The 20,505-nt window shown below is 45.5% G+C and overlaps 2 long non-coding RNA genes across 2 annotated transcripts; both read right to left on the bottom strand.

The window, feature by feature from the left end:
* Window positions 1-4,493: 4,493 nt before the first annotated feature.
* LOC132646689 (uncharacterized) lies at window positions 4,494-4,928 on the bottom strand. Its single transcript, XR_009584939.1, has 2 exons — window positions 4,837-4,928; window positions 4,494-4,767 (listed from the first exon to the last, which is right to left on the bottom strand). It is a non-coding gene; the product is annotated as an uncharacterized LOC132646689 (long non-coding RNA).
* A 24-nt stretch (window positions 4,929-4,952) lies between these two features.
* On the bottom strand, window positions 4,953-20,090 carry LOC132646688 (uncharacterized). The gene is made up of 4 exons (XR_009584938.1): window positions 19,953-20,090; window positions 19,405-19,660; window positions 13,006-13,195; window positions 4,953-5,965 (listed from the first exon to the last, which is right to left on the bottom strand). It is a non-coding gene; the product is annotated as an uncharacterized LOC132646688 (long non-coding RNA).
* Window positions 20,091-20,505: the final 415 nt, after the last annotated feature.

Genomic DNA, 20,505 nt, shown 5'->3' with positions numbered 1-20,505 from the left:
ACAGAAGAGAAAGTGAGGAAAAATAGCCTTGAATGTGTTGGTACAGGAGACAACTTCATGAACAGAACACCAACAGCTTAAGCACTAAGATCAACAATTAAAAAATGGTATCTCATGAAACTGAAAAGTTTCTGCAAGGCAAAGGACACTGTCAATAGGACAAAACAGCAGTTCACAGACTGGGGAAAGTTCTTCACCAACCCTACAACTGACAGAGGGCTAATATCTGAAATATATGAAGAATTCAAGAAATTAAACACCAACAAACCAAATAGCCCAATTAAAAAATGGGGTGCTGAGCTAAACAGAATTCTCAACAGAGGAATCTCTAATGTCCCAGATGCACTTAAAGAAATGTTCAACATCAAGTCAAGACATGGTGACTCATGCCTTTAATCCCAGCACTCAGGGAGGCAGAGGCAGGTGGATCTCTGTGAGTTTGAGGCCAGCCTGGTCCACAAAGGGAGTCCAGAACAGCCAAGACTGCACAGAGGAACCCTATCTCAAAAAAAAAAAAAGAAAAAGAAAAAGAAAAGAAAGAAAGAAAGAAAGAAAGAAAGAAAGAAAGAAAGAAAGAAAGAAAGAAAGAAAGGGAGAGAGAGAGAGAAAGAAATGTTCAACATCATTAGTCATCAGGGAATTCAAAATGACTCTGAGATTCCATCTTACACCCATAAGAAAGGCTAAGAGCAAAAACCCAAGTGACAGCACATGCTGTCAAGGATGCAGAGCAAAGGAAACAATCTTCCATTTCTGGTGGGAGTGCAAACTTGTACAATCACTTTGGAAATCAATATAGCACTCCTGGGCATATAACCGAAAGATGCTCCACCATACAAGGACACTTGCTCAACTATGTTCGTAGCAGCTTTATTCATAATAGACAGAATCTGGAAACAACCCAGATGTCCCTTCACTAAAGAATGGATAAGAAAAATGTGGTACAATGGAATACAAGTCAGCTATTAAAAACAAGGGCATCATGAAATTTGCAGGCAAATGAATGGAACTAGAAAAAAAAAAATCATCCTGAGTGAGGTAACCCAGACCCAAAAAGATATACCTGGTATGTGCTCAGCTCTATGCAGATATTAGCCATAAAGTGAAGGGTGACAGGCTACGATCCACAGACCCAAGTAACAAGGAGGGACCAAAGGAGGACTCTTAAACCTCATTCAGAAGAAGAAATAAACTAAAATCAGTGGACGGGGAGGCATCTCTGGAACAGGGGAAGCACCCGGAGACTATGGGGTGACCCTAGCTGAGACTCCTAGCAGCGGGGGACATGGAGCCTGAAGTAGCCACCTCCTGTAGCCAGGTGGGACCTCCAGCAGAGGGAGGAGGACACCAACCCACACACAAAGCCTGTGACCCAACCAGTTAACGACTGCCACGAGAGAGCACCCAGCCCTAACACTTTTAATGATACTCTGCTATACTTGCAGACAGGAGGCTAGCATAACTGTCATCCGAGAGGCTTCACCCAGCAGCTGATGGAAACAAAGGCAGAGACCAACAGCCAAACATTAGGCAAAGCTTGAAGAATCTTAAGGAAGAGTGGGAAGAAGGATTCAAAAAGCCAGAGAGGTCGGGACACCACAAGAAAACCTACAAAAACAACTAACCTAAATCCACACAGAGACTGAATCACCAACCAGAGAGGATCCGTGGGATGGTTCAAGCCCCCCACCCCCAAATATTTAACAACAGGATCAGGGGCTGTCTCTGGCTCCATTGACTGCTTTTGGATCCCTATCCCTTACCTAGACAACCTTGTCTAGCCTCAGTAGAAGATGTGCCCACTCCTATTTGATATGCCAAGGAGTGCTGATACTCATGGGAGGTCTATCCTACAGGGGAAGGGAGGGAAGGTAAGAGGGAGGGCTGGGAGGAGAGGAGGGGAGGGAACTTCCTACTGAGATGTAAGGTAAATAAATACATTAATGAAAAGATAAACACAGCAATGTTGTAAGAATATATTTTGTTCTAATTCCAGGTGTGGGAGTTGACAGTGCTTCAGCAGCTGACTGTGATTTGCCTCATGCTCTGGCAGAGGCACGATTTTGCCAGCTGCAGATAGCTTCTGCGATTGTGCGGTGTTTGGAATTCTGAAGATTCTTCAGAAGGTGCATAAATGCTAGGGCTCCAGAGGCAGGTGGGTTGTTGTTGGATTGTTGGTTGCAGTTGAGTGTGGCTTGTTAAGGAGTCACACACAAAGAAGAAACAAGAAGAAGTTAGCTGTCCTGATGGCAAAAGAGCAAACTTGCCCCAAGGAGCTCAATGACTGTCATCAGCAGGAAGAAGTCTAATAATAAAGTACCCCCTTTTTTCTCTCCTATCTAGAGTTAGAGGGTTGCAGGGGAAGGGGAAAAGAGGTGGAGAAGGGTGGAAGAAAGAAGAACCCACAGGGTAGCTAACGCCAGCCACAGAGCTAACCCCAAAACACCGCTCTAACGTTGACTCGTGTTTCAGCCTTCAAGATAAGTCTCTAATCACTAGTGTCTTAAGATAGCCAAAGAAAAGCTGCACACAGAACTTCGAAAATAACTGAATATAAAATCTGGGGCAGCTTCATTTTTCACATTTTCTGAAATTTATTTTGTGGCAAAACTGCTATTTTCGAAGGGTCCGAAAATGACTTAGGCGACTCATACTCTAGGAGTAAACAAAGACCAGAGCAGATTTTTAGGTGATTCATTCTGGCATGCAGGGGTCAACCTAGAAAATGGTGACCCAAGGCAACGGCACGAAGGTCTTTTACAGGGAACTGAGAATCTCCAGAAGTGATAAGCTGAGCCCTGTTCTGATGGGGGTGGGAGCAGCGGGGAGGCGGCTAAGGAGCAGTTACATGAGGCATAAGTTGGTCAGGGCCAGGTGGCCCTCCAGCTCAAACAATGCTCTCCACGCTTCAGCCAGGACCTTTCTCTGGCTTTTCCAGGAGCTAGGGCATATCTACAGGCCAAGGTTATCTCTGTCTAAGATGGAGTCTAGACACAAAAAAACAGAATCTCTCTGGCCCTCTCAATTTTGACGTGTTTAACTTAAAGCGTACCCTAATGTGAGCATTTGCAGGACATTTTGGAATTTAAGTTTCTAGTCCTTCTGTTCGTTATCTTTTTCTTTCTTTCAACTGCTTCTTTTTTCTTTGTTATTTATGTTTTATCTTTGTTTTGCTGTATGTGTAGGGCGGGTGCAAGTGAGTGCTTGAGGCCTGATTCAACATCCTTGATCACGCTCTATCACTGCTTTTGGGGACAGGCTCTCTCACTGAACCTGTAGCTCTCCCATTTGCCCAGTCTGGCTGGCCAACGAGCTTCAGGCACCCACCCGTCTCTACCTACACCCCAAGGCTGGGTCACAGGCACTCAGCACTATTCCTGGCTTTCTGTGTGAGTTCTGGAAACCCAAACTCAGGTCCTGCTTCTCTATGAGTTTGAGGCCAGCCTCTTCCACACAGCAAATCCCAGGCTAGCCAGGGCTACAACAAAAATAAAAGATCTGAAGGGACTCTGATAAAGAAGATTGTAGGGGGAAATTTTTGAGGTATTTTATTTAAAAATACTTTTGTCTAAAAATATTTTGTCAGTGTTTCAAATGTAAATTTATGCCACAGTGAATGCACTGATGAAAAATTGGAGCTTAGGTCTCTAAGCCTTGCTCTTAGGTTTAAAGGAGAAAGGTCAGGCTGGCATGGTGGCACAGGTCTTTAAGCCTAGCAGAGGCAGGCAGATCTTATCTTTCAGGTTTGAGGACAGCCTGGTCTACATAAAGCAGCAAGTTCTCTCTCCAAATCCTGGTCCTCTCTAAGCACCATTTACAAGAAGTCTGGCTTAATGGACAAGGATTTTGTCTTATTAACATAGGTTCTCACACTCCCTGCTGATTTTCTCATGCATGTGACTACTAAGGAAATCTAGTCCTGGTTCATTTACATATCTGTTTATGTTGTTAGGACTGGAAAAAGCTGAAGAAAGACCTCAGACTCAGGTAGTATGCAAAAGCAAGTAGGGTTTATTCTGCAAAAATTTCCAGCATGCAGGAGGCACCATTCCATAGAATGGTGACCCTGAAGTGAACAGGCAGGCTCAGTTTAAAGATGGGATTTCCCAGTGTAGTTAGGTAAACTTTAGTGTCCAGGTAGCAAAGTTAACAAGAGGGCGCAGGTAACACAGAATCATTTTGACTAGCGAGACAAAGCGTTTCTAACTGACCTTTAATTTGATTGGTCAAGTGCTGGGGGACTTTACAAAGTTACTGTTTCTTGTTTTCAGGGATATTATTGAATTATTATATTGGTTTCCAAGGATTGTAGTTCCATGTTCTGAGAAACAGAAACTCAGGCCTGTTCAGTCTGAAGCCAAATCTTGAAGCCTGTCAGACTGTCAGACTGGCTCATTAAAAACCTGGCTTATTAAAAACCTCATTGTGGCCTGTGAGCCACATGCAAAGTGGCCAGTAAATGCTGTCTTTTCACTATTCATACTACATCCGGGTTTTCTTCTTTCTTTCCTTCCTTCCTTTCCTTCATTTTGTTTTGAGACAGGGTTTCTCTGTGTAACCCTGGCTGTCTAGGATCTCACTTTGTAGACCAGGCTAGCCATGAATTCACAGAGATCTGCCTGCCTCTGCCTGCCAAATGCTGGGACTAAAGGGGAGCACACCACACCTGGCTTACGTCTGGATTTTCAACATTTAAAATCTCGTTAAGAATCTTGTGATACACTTGAAACGTAGTTGTGCTTTGGCAAGCGATGACACTATATGGACCTCCTCCCTAGTATGGTTTCCTAATTACTTTTTCTTTCGTGCTTTGGCAAGCGATGACACTATATGGACCTCCTCCCTAGTATGGTTTCCTAATTACTCTTTCTTTCTTTCCTTCTTTCCTTCTTTCCTTCCTTCTTTCTTTCTTTCTTTCTTTCTTTCTTTCTTTCTTTCTTTCTTTCTTTTGTAGTGCTGTAACCAAACATCCTACCAAGCCAAAGATTCTGTTTTGTTTCTAAGGTAGAAGCTGAATTAATACATAAAGTCCTTCTGTGTAGCTTGAATACTAATTGTTGTGGGCTCATTTATACCTCAAATAGTCACGTTCCTCAAGTATACAAGCCTACTAAAACACAAAACTTAGGAAAACCACTTCTCCAAGCTGTTATTCTCCAAAACTAGAGTTGTTAGTGGTCCTAACCTTTCCCAGGCCTTTTATCTTACACAAAGATAATTAGACATGCCGGACACGGGGTACCTAAGCGTGCCTCAGTAATAGTTCAAAGGCATTAGACATTACTCTTCCAGGGAGCATATGTACAAAAGTGTATCCTGCTTTATTTAAAAAACATCTTATTTTAAAAGACAAAATTAAATGGGAATGTGTATATAAACACATCACTGACAAATTGCTTCATACTTTAAGCTGAAACAAAAATCAATTGTTATTTGAAAAGAAAACTACGACAGGTTGATGGTCTGGACATCATGCTGTCGATCATAATAATTATCTAAAGTGCCCTGTGAAATGAAAATAATTAAGACTGTTTGCCAATTGCTAGATCTCCTTCACATTTTTAACCACAGCTATTCTAAGTCTTTTGCATTCCATAGCTCTTGGGTCCGTCTATGAAGCATTTACAGTCATTTCAGGGAGGAGCGGCTCTTCCAAGTACTTATCTAAATTCAGTAACAGCAGCAGAGTCTTGGACCACCTTGCAGATGAGCTGAGACAGTGATGGGAGAGACGGCACTCTCACCAAGACTGCTTCACTGGGCACACCTGTCGCCTTCTGTTTACCCCAACACCCATGTCAGTACCTCATGGGCTAACTCCCATCATCTCTTCCTCTTCTCGGTTTGGTTGCATTGACTGCGTCTCTCTGCTTCTCGTGGTCATTTATCTTCTCAGTAGGTCCTGGGACAAGCAGTCAAGCCTAGACTGTTGGGGCTCCTGCGTTCTGCTCTTTGCCCTATGAGCCTGTAGACACAGTTTGATGAACGTGGTGGAAGAAAGAGGAATGGCACAGGATAGGGAAGCTTGGAAAGTGCTAATAAACTTGAAAATAAAGGAAAGTTTACACAGTTGGAGGGCTTTTATTCTCTGTGTGTGACTGTGTGTGTGTGTGTGTGTGTGACTGTGTGTGTCTGTGACTGAGTGTGTATGTGACTGTGTGTGTGCGTGTGTGTATTACACATGCAGACAGTGTGGCAAATACCCATATACAAAAACTAAAGTTAATAAATAAATCTTAAAATGATAATTAAAACTTTATGTTAAGGCAGGATGGTGGTGCAGGGCTATAATCCCAGCACCCATAGGAAGGCAGAGAATTTGAGAGCAGCCTAGGCTACATACTGATTTCCAGGCCTCAGCTGGTGAGACTGCTTCCAGCCACTAAGGCAGTGGTGTGGTTCACATCAGAGAGTTGCGTTATCTGAATGCAGGGTAGCGTATGCTACGTTTACTCCTCAGCAACACACACGCGCACACACACTCTCACACCACATACGCACGCACGCACACAAGCTCATACCCCTCACCCATGCCCCTGTAACTACGCCCCGTAAGCTTACTGGTTCCCCAAGGTGGACTTGAGTAGAACTATTTCTTTGGTTTACTGGAGTTCCCTGTCTGGGTGAATGGACATTTGTTCATATCGCCTCAAGAAAAATAATACCCTAATTTACCTTTTCAGAGAGGATGACAATGATAACCAAAATGGCAAACTGCTGTATTGTGTCCTCGCTGTTGTTACATTTAAAGAGAACTCTATCTTTTATGGTCTTTTACACTCTGAGAACACTATGTCAGAAATATAAATGAACATTTTAACATTGTTCTACAAAATCAGGATTTATTGAATAACAATAAACCCACAGGATACAGTGGCTTCACTGGCAGCAATTTGCCTAACACACCCTCTTCCCCTGAAAACGCCCCAGTGCCCTCCAAAGCAAACTCAGGCTCTCTCTTTACAATACTAACAGCAGCTCTCACATCACAGCAAATATATCTGTTTACTTACGCCTGTAAGGGTTAAGCAGCCACGGCAGAGGTTTAGAGGTTTCAAGAAATCCAGAGAAGCTGATGATAATGCAAATAGAATCCCCGTTGATAAAATAATGAACTGAGCTACAAGGAAGAAGGTAACTGATAATTCTCCACAGCCGGAAAGCAGCCACCGAGAGTGGAGGGCCTGCAGGCAAGGCTGCTGCGGCTGCGGGTCAGCTGGAGAAGCAGAACGTCCGCACTAGATCTAGATGAAGCAGCGGGATGAGGGGTCCATGGCAGGTCCATGGGCACACAGGGCAGGCGGACAGCAGCTGATGAAACACACTGGCGGCCGGAAAGGAGCTGAAGCCCTGGGATGGTTGGGAGTTGCCTGCCCGTCAGTCCTCCACAGGAGCATCAGGTAAAACAGTCTCCTCTGGGCTGCCTCGGGATCAGGATCCTCAGCTCCTCTCCAGCGCCTCGTTGGCCTGCACGTGGCCGCGCTTCCGCTGGAACCGGAAGCCAGCCCCAGTGGAATGTTTTCCGCTCTGAGAGTTGCTTGGTCGCGGTGTCTCTTTTCAGCAATGGAACCCTAAGTCGCCCCCAAACAACCTTATAAGGTGGCACCCTTCCCACTCCCAGGAGAAGCTGGCTCCCAGTCTTCTTCCGGGGTGGTGCTACACGTGGGTGGTGTCCACACGGCGGCCAAGTCACCCTCCAGCCCCCGGACGGATTCAGAAGGAAGGAGGCGTGCGTCCTTGTCTCCAACTTCCGCCCAAGTGATCCCTTATTTGAATTACTTAAGACTATAAGTTTCTAAAACTTAGAGTTGTGAGAGTTTGAGAATTAAGAAAACTTACCTACAGTTCTCCCAACCTAAAATAGCAAATGTTGCCAAATGTCTTGTTTCCTTGAGTTTTGTTTTTTGTTTTGTTTTGTTTTTTAATGCTATTTTGAAGCAGTTGTGGGTGGGAAAGATGACTCAGTAGACAAAGCTGAGGCGGACAACCTGAGTTTGAGCCCTAGGATCCACGTCCTGCCCTACACACGCACGCACGCACGCACGCACGCACGCACACACAGAGAGAGAGAGACAGAGAGAGAGAGAGAGAGACAGAGAGAGAAAGAGAGAGAGAGAGAGAGAGAGAGAGAGAGAGAGAGAGAGAGAGAGAGAGAGAGAGAGAGAGAGAGAGATCCGGGACCTACATGGTGGAAGGGGAGAACTGACGAACTGACTCCCCAGATTGTCCTCTGCCTTGGTCACAAACAAATTGGAACATACATACACAGACACACAGACACAGAGACAGACAGAGACAGAGAGAGAAAGAGAGAGATAGAGAGAGACACGCAATTTAAATTTCTTTCATTTAAAAGTGTGGTTGTGAAGAAGGCATGGCAGCATGTAACTACAATCGCAGTACTTTGCAGGACCTGAGCTTTATGAGGAGAGTCTCCACATCAGGGGGGAATAAAAGTGATTAAAAGCATGGTGCATGCCTTCAATCCCAGCACTCAGGAGAACAGAGACAGGTGGGCCTCTGTGAATTTCAGCCTTCCAGGCTATACAGTGAGACCCTGTCTCGAGAGATAAAAAGAAAGTAAGCTAGGTTGTTATGCCTGCAAACTATCGCATTGGGGAGACAGAGCAGGACTGAAAGTTCTAAGCCAGCCTGGGAGACACTTTCACAAAAACAAACACCGTCTGCTAACTTGGAAAATAATAGTTGTACTAAGAAGAGCTTATAACCCTGCACCCTGTTCTTCTGAAAAGTAGAAACCCTCATTACTAAGTCACTTCACAAACACCTCCAATAATTACACACTATTGCATCAAGTAAGTGGGCTGTGATTGCATTTCTTTCCTACTATTGGACATTTATATTGTTTTCTTGTGTTTGTGTACCCTTACAACAAACATCTTACCTGAACAGATTTTTACTTATATTAGGTCGTTCTTTGTAATTAATAGGCCAGATTCTCAAAAGCAATATTATTTTCTCCAGAATTATGCACATTTTAAAATATCTTCTTTAAACAGTTTGTTTAGTTGCCACATAATACTTTCATTTTGGTATCTTCAAACATATAAATTCCTGAACTTTGCTAGCACTTGTCCCTCAAACATTTTTCCCATGATTTCTTCACACAGGTCTCTTCCCACCAAAAAGTCCCCTTTCAACTTCCGTGTGTGTGTGGGTGTGGGTGGGTGGGTGCACATGTATCTACATCAAAATATTGCATTGTATCTTTCATAGATAGATTGCTAACTCTAGACTCATTTTGCCATAGGTACAAACCATTACAGTTATCAATTTCTAATGTTTACTTTCCATCATTCACACACAATTTTAAAAACAGTAAATGAGATTTTGACAACAGACTTAAGAACTTTAGTTATGTGTTTGTTTTTGTACTGTTGAGGATCTGGCACAGGAATACTGGGTCTCCTGGGGAGGGGAAAATCTAAAAGCTGAGAAAAGAGAAACGCAAAGAATTAAAAAAGAAAAAGATTTTTGAATTAAGGGGAAACTGATAAGGGATGAGAAAAGGATTAGGCAAGCAGGCACAGCAACAGACAGTGAGATGTGGCAATGAAAACTGGGTCATCGAGTCGAGACGGCCCTAGGACATAGAAAGCCTGAAATGAAGCAAAGCTCTGGATTACTTTGTTCTTGAATATTGAATTTTTTCAGAAGCACAGAGCATGAAATATTATTGTGATAAGCCTAGATTGGAAACAGAGCCAAGAAAAAGAGGTCTTTAAGGGATTGTTTAAAATGTGCTGAAGGAATGTTTGGTTTGGTCTTAAACGGCTCAAAAAGCAAATTGACATAAAGCTTTTGCATAGCCAAGTAGATGGAGATGATACAGCCAACAGTGGCCACCTGTGAAGTCTCCGTGCTCCCTAGGTTAGCCCAAAGTGAGGGTCTCAGGTCAGAGAAGACTGCACTGCTGTGTTCAAGTTCATCTAACTCTAACTTGTTGTGGATGTGAATCTTCATTCTAGGTTTAAAAGACTCTTATTTGGAGGCTTTATGTCCTAAAAAAAAAATGCTGGGCATTATAAAAATTATTTCAAAACACCCCCACACACCCCTCAACTGTAAGCATTTTAAATATTCAGGCCCTAGGAGACCGGTTAAGCACAAATGGATTTCTGTTTTCCTGAAAATGAGGTTAGGCATCAGTGTGTGATCGTTCTAAAGCAAAGTCAAGGAAGGACAGGGCTCTTTGAAGAAGGATAAAACCCAGAGGATAGCCTGGAACACACATTCCGTGACAGCCGAAGAGACAAGAAATTGTTCTTTGCAGCATGCCCAATGTAAAGCGAGCACGCCACCCCTGAAGCCTCGTCTGGGGGGGCTGCTGAGCGCTGACACACGCGGTCACCAGGTTCACGTCCCCGCTGTCCTTCCTGCACCGGGCGGACACCAGGCTAGCACTCAAAGACATTAAAAGTGTAGCCGTTTAAAAGCAGGCAGCCACGAGGGCCCTTGTCTTTAATTTTTCAGAACGGCAACAGCCCTGCATTCGGCTAACAGGAGAGTGATATTATCGATTCATCTTTAAAGGCTCTTTAGTTCCTGGTCTTGGGTTATTTATACTCTAATTGGAGGAGGCTAGATGCTCGGCTCAACAGTGCAGCCTCAAAGAGAAGAGTGCTCAGCGCTCAGTGCACACACAGCTGATAATTATTGTACAGATTCTTGATTCATCAGTGCCGAAAGCGCCAAAATGGTCACAGGAGTGGATGTTTAGGAGCTTAACGGTTTTTCTAAAAGGAACAAGAGCTTACTGTGCTGAAACTCTCCACTATCCAGAAAAAGTCGTGAGTACAAGGCTACCTGGGGGATATAAGATTTCCAAGCCAGCCCAGGCCACACAGTAAGTCCCTTTCTCAAAACAAATAAACAAACAAAACAAAATTAAGATTTTTGCTATTCTACAATTACTGCTCCCAAAAGGTCAATAAATCAACATGGTTTATCTTTTCTGAAGGTAAGGTTGAGCAGTGGTCTGTGATCCTAGGTAGGGTAGAATGTTAGCTGCTGCTCAGTAAGCCACTTCTGCTAAGGAGTCTTCGTATTTTCACTAAGCTACAACCTTGTTCTGCAAAGTAAACCTCACGTGGTTGGTCCCATTGTATCCATAGTCACACACCAGCACTAAAACCATAATCGGGATTGAGCGGCCTTGAACTCCCAAACTTGAGACCCTTCACCCTTCACAGTGCTGGGCTGCAGGGAAGAGCCTCATGCCTGGAGTTTACGATATTCTGGTAATTACCTGGGTGAAAAGTCAGTCAGGACAGGACAGACTTCAGGACCAGTGAAGCAAAACAGCAGACCTCTGAAAATAAAAAGCCAAAGCAAGAGCAAAAGGAATTCCGTGAAAGTTCCATAGGTGATGTAGATGAGGAAGGGTTAAGATGAACTCAAAAGATTGGCGTCAAAACGTTACTAGTCATATGTACAGCATGCTATAATAATTTGGACAAAAGCAGTGGACAGTAAGCCTATATTTCAACAGAATTAGACAGCATTGATGACCTCTTTGAAAATAAAAGTTGCAAGGGAAAGCTGATTTGATAGATGAAATTATCACATTTCAAAAGAATCTCATGGCTGAGGAGTTGATTGGGTCAGAAAAACGCCTGCTGTGCAAATGTGAAGACCTGAGTTCAGAGCCCCAGGCCCTGTGTAAAAGACAGTTGGGGTGAGCCTATAATCCCAAAGCTGTGAGTCAGGGCAGAGAGCTCCCTGGCTTGCTGGCCAGCCAGTTTAGCTGAACCAGTAAGCTCCAAGTTCAGTGGGAGACCCTGCCTCAAAATATAAGAGAGCAATAGAGGAAAACACTGGAGTTTAACCTCTGGCCCTCAGTACGTGCATGCTGTGCACACGCACGCACACGCACACACACACACACACACACACACACACACACACACACACACACAGAACTGACACAAGCCTGAACTGCTAAGTCCAAATACACTTAACGTGCACATGCATGCATGTATAAACATACATGTTCCTCCTCCATACATATCCACACATGTGTTTTTCAAATAGTTCATTATTGTTTCATGATTCTGTGACTCCCCCACACACACACACTGCTGGGGCAGTCTCCGGGCAGTTTGGGGAGATGACAAGCATGTACTAACAGACGTATGAGCACTGGATAACGGTGGACAGTCTCACTGGGAATGTCTCTTCAGCGCCATGCGCATCAGCTGCTGAAGTCAAACCCGGTCTGAGACCACTCCCTGGAAGTCTGTCAGGCTCGCTCCCCGGAGGTAAGAACACATTCCCAGCACGGTTCAGGAGGCCTCTGTGCCCAGCTGGTGTCATCTTGATGTCATCCCCCTCCAATGTGACACAGTCCTCCTCGCTCAACTCCATGTTCTGAGTCCTTCCCCCAAGACTTTCTCTCTCTGTACTGCTCTTTCCACATCAAAGAATCCTCTTCACCCCGTAAGGCTGCTTTTTCCATAAGAGCTGGCAACTGACGCAGCCTTTGGAAAAACCCCTCTTTATTTCCCGCCTGAACTTACCCGTCCCCTTCTCTGACCACACCATTGTTACGATAAGCTGTGATGAAACACCCGTAACAGCTTGCTATGCTTGTGCTTTACCTCTTTACCACAGACTCCTACTCGTTAATTATAAGGCCTTCATGACAAATGTCTTACTTATTCTTATATTTCCAGTGCTTGACACACAATTTAACTGATAAACTTGGAGTGAGTAAATGAACTTTATTAAAAATGAATCACTGCACCACAATGAGCTACAGTGTATGGACTCGGGAGCAGATAGACCTAGTTTCAAGTAATATCAGTCTGGCCAAATTATCAAACCTTTAATTTCCTCATCCTTAAAGATGGGTGCCAGCACAGCTTTGCAGGGATAAGGCAGAGTTAGCGTGGAACGGTGCGCACCCATAAATGATATTTTTACTCTAATTTTATATCCTGGATTTTCCACGCAATTCATTTCCTTCCAAGCCCTTCAACTCACCTTTAGCACTTAGGGCTCAGAAACTTGCTTGATTGAGGCTTGATTAAGTCAGGTTTCGATTCTGTTCATCCAAAATGGTTATTAGAGACTCATTCTACAAAAGAGCAGCTACAGCTGGTGGAGGACACGGCAAAGGGCGTGCCTGACGGTGACATTGGTGATCCCAAGACACGACTGTGGAAAACAGAAGCTGCAGAACAAGATTAGGTCTTGGTGTGGGGGTGTTTTTAACAAGCTAAAACATAAATAAATAAGCACCAGGAACATTTCCTTCTAGAATCTATCACATCAAAGTTTAACCCTTTTTCTTGAAAGTCTTGATCTTCATATGTGTGAAACTTTGGGAACTCACTACTCGTGTGGGGAAGAACATGAGAGAACACATGTCAGGGGCAGCTAATTACTTTGAGCTTTGCCTACATGGGTTTAATACAGTTTGGTTCTTAGCTTTTCCAGAAACTCAGTTTTGTCCGATAGACTCAATAGGAGTGACAGCAGTGACCAGTGTGGCAGGATATTTGATCACACTGTGAACACGGAGATTGTATTATTTATTGGTAAAATCTCTTTCTAGTTGTGGTGTGGCTCAGCCCTAGCACATACCTTTAATCCAAGAGCTTTTGGCTTGAACATTGTAAACAGGATTAAATAAAGTCAACTATGGGTCACAGATCAAGAGGCAGAGCAAGCAACCAGTTGACAGGGAGTGAATGTGAAAAATAAAACATTAAGAGTGAGAGGAGGTCAGGAAGACAGATGGAGAGAGGCATAGGAAGTAGAAGGGAGGGATATTCAGTTTGGGGGTTTTAGCATGGGGAAGGAGCAATTGATTGCCTTTTGGGATGTCAGCTAAAGAGGAAGGTCAGCTGGGTACTTGCTCTGCCTCACTGAGGTAGCAGATTTTCACCCAAGCATCTGGCTCCTGAGTCTTTATTGGTAAAAGCAAACATTTGAGGTTTTTTGTTAAAACAACAACCTAACCCATATGCAGTCCAAATACAAATGTATCCGTTTATAATCCAAAGCACAATGACCTTTCCCACATTCCTGCAGGATGTCTGCTTTAAAAGACAAAAGTTTTAAAAATCATTAAAGCTGCTTAGTAAAGTGGATAATCTTGCCACCTACCTAAGGGAACCTGAGCCACTCACCTCTACTCTAGACACGTGTCTGCTAAGAAACTGGCTGTAGGAGGCTGGAGAGATGGCACAGCAGTTAAGAACACTGACTGTTCTTCCTGAGGACCCAGGTTCAAATCCCATACACCCACATGGCAGCTCAAAACTCTCTGTAACTCCAAGATCTGACACCCTCACACAGACAAACATGTAGGTAATAAAACCAATGTACATGAAAAGAAGGAAGGAAGGAAGGAAGGAAAGAAGGAAGGAAGGAAGGAAGGAAGGAAGGAAGGAAGGAAGGAAGGACTCTAATGTGCCTAGGACCAAGGGAGTATCATGGAAAACTTCAGAAAGGCCGGAATGTGTGTGTCCAGGATCCCAGCAGGGTACGCTATGCTCAAGAGCCGATAGGTAGAGAATGGAGTATGGAGCTCAAGAGACACATCTCAGGCCGTGAGCTGTGGAGAAGGGGAGGGCGAGCAAGGATGGGTAAAGAGTTACTGAAGTGAATTGCAGCTCTAGGCTGGAGGGCGGGAATGTGGCAAGGACCCCACGCTGTGCAACTGAGGTCTGGGGACCCTCAGACGAGGGACAATTGTTATTCCAAATTGAGAATTCCATGAGAGAGAACAAGATGGAGGGTGCAGGGGTTATCAACAGAGCAGCTGGAGCAAAGAACCATGGGGAACTGGAGGGCAGAAAGGAGAGTGGTCCGCTGAAGGGCGGGCCATGGATGAAACGGAAGGCAAGTTTGAGTCACCATCTCCCCTGCAGTGCCTGGTGTCCCTGGCATGGGAGACAGAGTATTCACTCAGTCATGTTGACACCCAAGCACTAATAATGCTGGCTGAACGCGCATAAGGAATAAGCAAGTGGCTTGAATTCACATATGAATCTGCTATGGAATAAAAAAAGAAACATCATATTAGGCCTAGTGGCCCCTCTTATGCCAAGTAGATGGTGTACCCCATGCCAATATAAATAACAGCCTCCATATAATCCGACCCTGTCGTGCGGCCGACGCTGTGCTGGGACTTACTCAGCATCTGGACTTTCACGGCATTCCCGTTTCTCTAAAGCCCAAACTGGGGCCTGGGGCCCACAGAAGTAAATGGGAGTGGAGATTTAAGGCCACCCTGTGTGGCTTTGACCCCGCCCTCCTCACTGGCCCCACACATGCACTCAGAATGTATTTAGGTTGGCGTAGGTCTATGCGGTCCGGAAACCAAAGCAGGTAGACTGAAACGAGCCTTGACCCCAGACCAGTGTCAGTGAAAGCAGTTAAAAATGGGTCCACAAGCCACCGCCATTGTTGGTTTCTCTAGTTTTCATCTAATAACACATTTGCCTAAGCAAACGCTGAGGAAGCAAACCCAAACTCTCGGGTGCTTTGCTCTAGGTTAGAACTACACTGACTCGGCGCATCGCCCTGGGCCATTGCATGTTGATCAAAGGAGATTGGCAGTTAAAGAGATGCATATTTGATTAATGTTTGCCAATGGGAAAACCCTTCGGTAGACTAAGTAAAAGGACTGCCCTTTGCTGAAGCAGGTGCTTGTGAAATGCTAAGTTCTCTTATCAACCTTATTTACTGCTCCAGGTTGTTACAAGAAGGGAAGATACCCGAGAAACGCGACCTTGGAAGCATGCAGGCACTATAGGCTACACCAATCAAGCCAAGAGAGCTGGAGCATCACGAGGTAATATAGCCTTAAGTCCTGAGGTGAAAGAACAGGGTGAAGAGAGGGGTCCAGAAAGCCTTGCACAAAGCATTAAAAAATGAGCACTTTAAAAAAGTTGGCAAAGACGAAGGCTGGAAAATCCTTGGCAAGGCTGACTAAAAGCAGCCATTGGCAAATACAGAGGGGCTCCAGAATGTCTAAAGGTGACCTATGGCTCTTTAAAATATTAAACAGGGGGCTCGCGAGGCAGATGTTCAGCAGTTAAGAGCACTTGCTGCTCTTGCAGAAAATGTGGGTTCAGTTCCTAGAACCCACACAGCAACTCACATCTGTAACTGCAGCTCTGGGGCTCTGACATGCTCTCTGGGGCCTCCTCTGACAGCTGTGTAGGCAAAACACATATAAAAGTATTATTTAAAAAAAAAAAAACAAAAAAAGTAAAATAGTAAACAGGCCAGGGAGAAGGACAGGAGGGGGGCAGAATGGCTGATGACCTGAGTTCCAGACACAGAAATCTCCAAAAGCTATATGTGGTGGCACACACAAATAATCCCAGTGAAATAAGAGGTAGAGTTAGGAAACTCAGCCAGAAACACACAGGACAGCTAGCCCACAGTACATTTCAAAGTAGAAGAACCAAAAAGAGAGAAACTGCCTCACCAAGGTAGACGGTGAGAGCCAACCACAAAAGTTGCCCTCGGACCTTTAGACACGCCCACATGCCCATCTATAGACACACATATGCACACAAACTTTAAAAGTTTTTAAATTCCAAAACAGACAGCCCTGAGTAGGGATTTAAGATGCCAGTCAGAAATACGAATGAAGCTATGTGTAGAATTATAGGTGACAGAGCATGGACAGAGAAGTCCATGTTATGCAAATGACCCAAAAAGCCCCCACTGTGTGACCCAAAAGCCTTCACTCTCAGTAGCGTGCTGCCAACCCTCTTCCCTGCTCTAGCCTACTTCCTCCTTAGAAGCACACCACCTCTTCACAAACTATCTGCTTCTGCTACCACTGTGTATCTGCTCAGGTCCTTGAGGACAAGAACCTGAAACCCCTCCCTCCTGCCCTCCCACGAGCAGCTGCGGTCAGGATTTTTGTGTTTGCCTGCCGCTGACTGAGTGCCACTGTGCAGCACATGACTGACGGTATTGTGTTATGTCACTGTTGTAATCACAGTGCTGCTTCCTGCTTTGCAAGTGAGAAAACTGAGTGGGAGGGAGGCCTAAGAAGACTCATCGTTCCTACTCGAACTGGGATCCAAACTGAGACATTCAGTGACTTGCCTATAGCTCTGTTCTACAGAAGAATTGAGGTCCTGCTCCCTGGCAGGCCCAGGAGATTCTAGGATGAGAAAGGTGCTTATGCCCTCATGAGCCTAAACCTGGAATGCAGAACAAATGAAGAGTGCTGGGTGTGGGGAACTCCAGAGCTGCCTGGACCAACCTCTTTCTATTTCAAACAGCCAAGAGGCCTGGAGCATGAGGCCACTGCTGGAGCCGGGAAGCAGATGGGCTTTTGCAATAAATAAGCTGACATGCACACCTGCCTTCTCCTTTGGAATAAAACTGAAAGCTGGTTTTTATAAAGCAGAAATCCGGCAGATGTACACTGACTTAGTGCAAGCCGAGAAGACGAGGGCCCAGGCCAGCGGGAAGGAAGAAAGCAGTTCCTCGCCGGCTCTGAGCCACCTCAGGTGCCCACACACCGCCCTAAATCTCCAGCAAAGGACGGGATTGGGACGTTTAGAATAAGAGAGTTGTTTTAGCGCATACTCATAGCTTCTTCGCTCTGTCGCAGCCCTACAAAGCCATGACTCAGGGTTTCTACATTTGGAAAGCTTAGATGAGAGGCTTCCAGTCTTCATCAGTGTCTACGATAAAGTTTTGCAAAATACCAGACAAATATTTTCTGAAATCTGTCTTTGGTCCTGGAGAAACAAGAAGCTCACTGATTCAGCATTTCATGGATTGGAAAACCATGGAGCTCAAATGTACAGGCTGCTTAGTACGTGTGTGTGTGTGTGTGTGTGTGTGTGTGCACGCACACGAACACCCATGGTTCATGTGCAGGGGGGTGAACCTTGTGTTTACCTGGCAAGGCCATAGGAGGGCATCAGCTGTCCTGCTTGCCTTATTCCTTAGAGACAGGGTCTCTCCACCTAGAGCTCAGTTAGGGCCTAGCATGCCTGGGTGGTTGTCCTGTCTCTGTCCCGCACAGTGCCTGGGGAGCAGGCCCTGTGCACGTCAGGCTTTTTTATGGGTGTGGAAGCTAAACGCAGCTCTTCAGGAGTGCACAGCGCACACTCTTGCCCGCTGCGCCCACCATCTCTCCATCCTTTAACTGCATCTTAAAGCAAGTCTTGACTTGTTTTCTTTTCCTCTTCGTTTCTGATATTTGCTTATGAGGTTAACACATTAATACATTTACTAGTGTTTCTGCACGCCTCCGTAGCGTGCAAATTTTCACCATCCCCAAAGGTGTGTCAGACTTATTTTGAAAACTTCACTCTGTGAGGCTACAAAAACAGACCCCTGGATAGAGTAAACCTTTTTACAAATAAGCCCAAATCAACAAATGGATTTAAAAGTGAAAGGGAAAAAAAAAAAAGAAGAAAGAAAGAAAAAGAAAAAAAATGCCCAACAAAAGCAGAAGCAATGCTCACTCCACCCTTGGGGGTCAAGCGAGCAGCAATCACAGATTCACCAAAGACAAACACGTTCAGCTCACAGCAAACCGAACTGTAGTTAATAACACAAGCGGTATCGGGAGCAGATCTGAATACACACGGCAGGAAAGAGATTTTTTATGACTTCAGCAGAGAACACTCCACCTCTGCTCTGCTCAGGGCCAAGAGCAAAGTTATGCAAGTGGAAAATGGGCTGGAAACAAGGCCCCGCGCTCCAACAACAACATTCCTCCCTGTCATTTTGATCATTTGAGGCAGCAATGCTCAGGGGCTGGAGCAGGAAGACTCAGAGTCATCACTCATCCTGAGAGAAACCTGCCCCGAGTGTACTTCATTTCATGTGTTCTCCTGGAGGCCAAGCTGCTTGGGGGCACCTGGGGGCGGCGTGGGGGTGGCAGTTAGCGCTGCCAGCCTCCGCTCCTGCTAAACCTGCTATGGAAAACATCGTTAGTTCCAAGTTTCTCTCCTGGCTTAACAGTCCACTCCTACTATTGCTGACTGGAAGATAAACAAGGGCTCCAACAGTGTAAACTAGTGTGTCCGTGCATACACACACACAATCCTGTTCCATCTCAACTATGTTCTGCCTTCCATTTCAAAGTAGCTTAGGGTAGGTAGGACCTGAGCAAGTTCCCTTCTCCTACCTCACAGGCAGTTTTAGAGTCATAGGAGTCTGTAAAAAGACTTGGAGGAAGACGAGCATTTGTTATCGTGGTAAACCAGGTAATGATACACCAGAGATACCACATCCCAGTCTCCAGACCCTGTGAATATGTCAAGTTACCTGGCAAAGCGGAATGCCGGGGAAGATGAAAGGTCGCTGATTTGGGCAATTACAGGGGTCTGAAACGAGGGAGAGGGAGAGTGGGTGACAAAACAAAGTGAGGTGAGGAAGACTCACCAGCTGTGACCATGATCAAAGGAATGTGACTCCTTTAGAGCCTGACCCAGCAGGAAAGCACACTGCAGTCTGGACGGCTTTGCACAGGCCTCAGGCTTGACCTGGCTGCGCCGTGCGCTCTCTGCCTGTGTAGTTTCTCCCTTGGAGCTCCAGGAGGGGAGGCAGCAGCCACCTAAGCGATTTCCCCACACATTTGGGACCTCTGGTCTCCAGAACTACCGCAAATGTGAAGAACGGCTGCACCGTCTGTCGATGACTGTTGGGGGATAATACAATTGTTAGAATGACTGAGCTTCCAGGAGTGAGGCATGCTGTGCATGTATGATGTGACATACAAGGAGCATTTCTCCAGTATCTGAGAAGAAGAGGGCCAGACCAAGCAGGGTGGCACAGTTCCTGCTTCCAGAATCCCAAGCTGAACTTGGTGGTGACAACAGTAAGAGGCTCATTGCTACAGTGCCCCACTATCACCAAAGTGAGGCCCTGCATCCTCCCTGTCCCACCCCCACCCCAAGCAGCTCCCACTTTGCCTCTCTGGGTAACTCTACCTTCTTTTCCAGCCTGCTCCAAGCTCATTCTCCTGGTAATGAGGGCTGCAGGAAGCCAAGAGTGCTGTGCTGTCCGCAGCCAGGGCAAGTCTCCTCTCTGCTGTTCCTGAGTCTGGCGCAGCAGAGAGGAAGCAAAAACTTCCCCCTTACTCTTTCCTGATGAGAGACAATCGTTCCTGCTTCATCTGTCTCACCAGAAGGCCTCTGGAGAGAGGCAGGGCAAATGCCAGCTCTTAAAATTGTTTTCCTCTGGCTAATGCATTAATGTTTTATTTCAGTCTTGGCCCAAAGTCTGTTCAAGAGGAAAAGCTTGAGAAATTTCCAATACTGTACCAAAACCAAACTGATTTTGACCATGATTTCCAGGTCCCAGCTCTCCACCACGGCCATCATGGTCCTGGGGCAGGGGGGCGGGGGGAGTCCTGCCCCGCCAGTCCCCTCTTCCTGCAGTTTCTCCAGCTCTGGAGTACCCCGGCCAGGCTGGCAGGATCATTGCTGAGCATTTCAGCCTTTTCGCTATGTCTGCTCCGACCCGCACTCTGGAACAATTTCA

The sequence above is a fragment of the Meriones unguiculatus genome, chromosome 12, assembly GCF_030254825.1.
Source record: "Meriones unguiculatus strain TT.TT164.6M chromosome 12, Bangor_MerUng_6.1, whole genome shotgun sequence".
NCBI classification, from domain to species: Eukaryota; Metazoa; Chordata; class Mammalia; order Rodentia; family Muridae; genus Meriones; species Meriones unguiculatus.
The sequence above is the reverse complement of the archived record's forward strand: the minus strand, read 5'-3'. Positions and strand labels throughout refer to the sequence as shown.